The sequence below is a fragment of the Bison bison genome, unplaced genomic scaffold (genome assembly GCF_000754665.1).
Source record: "Bison bison bison isolate TAMUID 2011002044 unplaced genomic scaffold, Bison_UMD1.0 scf7180017861828, whole genome shotgun sequence".
In the NCBI taxonomy this organism is placed as follows: Eukaryota; Metazoa; Chordata; class Mammalia; order Artiodactyla; family Bovidae; genus Bison; species Bison bison.
The window spans coordinates 110,056-113,316 of NW_011492400.1; positions in this window are offsets into that span (position 1 = coordinate 110,056).

The window sequence follows — 3,261 nt, forward strand, 5'->3', positions numbered from 1 at the left end:
AAAATGACAGAATGATCTCTGTTTGTTTCCAAGGTAAACCATTCAATATCACAGTAATCCAAGTCTATGTCCCAACCAGTAATGCTGAAGAAGCTGAAGTTGAATGGTTCTATGAAGACTTATAACACCTTCTAGGACAAACACCCCAAAATATGTACTTTTCATCATAGGGGACTAGAATGCAAAAAGTAGGAGGTCAAGAGGTATTAGGAGTAACAGGCAAATTTGGCCTTGAAGTAAAACATGAAGCAGGGCAAAGACTAACAGGTTTTGGCCAAGAGAACACACTGGTCATAGCAAACACCCTCTTCCAACAACAGAAGAGAAGACTCTACACATGGATATCGCCAGATGTCCAAAACCAAAAACAGATTGATTATATTCTTTGTAGCCAAAGATGGAAAAGCTTTATATAGTCAGCAAAAACAAGACTGGGAGCTGACTATGGCTCAGATCATGAAATCCTTATTGCTAAATTTAGACTTAAGTTGAAGAAAGTAGGGAAAACCACTAGGCCACTCAGGTATGACCTAAATCAAATCCCTTATGATTATACAGTGGAAGTGGGAAACAGATTCAAGGGATTAGATCTGATAGACAGAGTGCCTGATGAACTATGGATGCAGATTCATGACATTGTGTAGGAGGCAGAAATCAAGACTGTCCCCAAGAAAAAGAAATGCAAGAAGGTGAAATGGTTGTCTGATGAAGCCTTACAAGTAACTGAAAAAGAAGAGAAGCAAAAGATGAAGGAGAAAAGGAAATCAATGCCCATTTGAATGGAGAGTTCCAAAGAATAACAATGAGTGATAAGAAAGCCTTCCTCAGTGATCAATGCAAAGAAATAGAGGAGAACCATAGAATGAGAAAGACTAGAGATCTCTTCAAGAAAATTAGAGATACCAAGGGAACATTTCATGCAAAATTGGGCTCAATAAAGGACAGAAATGGTATGGACCTAACAGAAGAAGAAGAGATTAAGAAGATGTGGCAAGAATACACAGAAAGACTATATAAAAATATATATTCATGGCAAAGATAATCATGATGGTGTGATCACTCACCTAGAGCCAGACATCCTGGAATGTGAGGTCAAGTGGGCCTTAGGAAGCATCACTGTGAACACAGCTAGTGGAGGAGATGGAATTCCAGTTGAGCTATTTCAAATCCTAAAAGATGATACTATGAAGTGTTGCATTCAATATGCCAGCAAATTTGGAATTCTCAGCAGGATTGGACAAAGTTAGTTTTCATTCCAATCCCAAAGAAGGGAAATGCCAAAGAAAGTTCAAACTGCCATACAATTGCACTCATCTCACACACTAGCAAAGTAATGTTAAAAATTCTTGACACCAGGCTTCAACAGTACATATACGATGTACTTCCAGATGTTCAAAATCCCAACATCTGTTGGATCATAGAAAAGGCAAGAGAATTCCATAAAAACATCTGCTTCTGCTTTATTGACTATGCCAAAGCCTTTGACTGTGTAGATCACACAAAAACTGAGGAAAATGTTTCAAGAGATGGGAATACCAGACCATGTTTTCTGCCTCGTGAGTAATCTGTATTCAGGTCAAGAAGCAACAGTCAGAATCAGAGATGGAACAACAGACTGGTTCCAAATAGGAAAAGGAGTATGTCAAGATTGTATATCGTCACCCTGCTTATTTAATCTATATGCAGAGTACATCATGGGAAATGTTGGGCTGGCTGAAGCACAAGCTGAAATCAAGGTTGCTGTGAGGAATATCAATAACCTCAGATGTGCAGATGACACCACCCTTATGGCAGAAAGTGAAGAGGAGCTAAAGAGCCTTTTGATTAAAATGAAAGAGGTGAGTGAAAAAGCTGGTTTGAGACTCAACATTAAAAAGACTAATATCATGGCATCCAGTCCCATCACTTCATGGCAAATAGATGGGGAAACAATGGAAATAGTGGGGGGCTTTTATTTTGGGGGGCTCCCAAATCTCTGTAGATAAAGACTGCAGCCATGAAATTAAAAGATGCCTGCTCCTTGGAAGAAAAGCTATGACCAACCTTGACATCATACTAAAAATAAGAGACATTATTTTACTGACAATTGTCCATCTAGTCAAATCTATGTTTTTTCCAGTTGTCATGTAGGGATGTGAGAGTTGGACTATAAAGACAACTGAGCACCAAAGAACTGATGCTTTTATACTGTGGTGTTGGAGAAGATTCTTGAGAGTCCCTTGAACTGCAAGGAGATCCAACCAGTCAATCCTAAAAGAAATCAGTCTTGAATATTCATTGGAAAGGCTGATGCTGAAACTGAAACTGCAATAGTTTGGCCACCTGATATGAAGAACTGGCTTATCAAATGTACCCTGATGCTGGGAAAGATTGAGGGCAGGAGGAGAAGGGGATGGCATCTTAAACTTAAAGGACATGAGTTTGAGCAAGGTCAGGGAGTTGATGGACAGGGAACCCTGGCATGCTGCTGTACATGAGGTCGCAAAGAGTTGGGCATTACTGAGTGTCTGAACTGAGTTGAACTGAAGATTAAGTTGCTAGGTAGAAAAAAGGGATAGGGGACTTCCTTGGTGGTCCAGTGGTTAACAATCCACCTTGCAATGCAGGGGACACTGGTTCAATCCCTGACTGGGGACTAACATCCCACATGCAGAGGAGCAACTGAGACCCCACACTGCAATGAAGAGCAGAGGCAGTGCAATGAGAGATCCCTGTGCTACAACTAAGACTCAATACAGCAAAATTAACTAATTAATTTAAAAAAAGGATTGGAGAAACAAACATTGTGTGATTCCACTTATATAAAATGTAAGAAGCAGATTTACAGAGGCAGACTATATTACAGGATATCAGCGGCAGAGGGAAAGGAGGCTGAGGAATTATTGCTTCTTAATGACTGCAGCCATGAAATTAAAAGACGCTTACTCTTTGGAAGGAAAGTTATGACCAACTTAAATAGCATATTCAAAAGCAGAGACATTACTTTGCCAACAAAGGTCCGTCTAGTCAAGGCTATGGTTTTTCCTGTGGTCATGTATGGATGTGAGAGTTGGACTGTGAAGAAGGCTGAGTGCCGAAGAATTGATGCTTTTGAACTGTGGTGTTGGAGAAGACTGTGAGAGTCCCTTGGACTGCAAGGAGATCCAACCAGTACATTCTGAAGGATATCAGCCCTGGGATTTCTTTGGAAGAAATGATTCTAAAGCTGAAACTCCAGTACTTTGGCCACCTCATGCGAAAAGTTGACTCATTGGAAAAGAC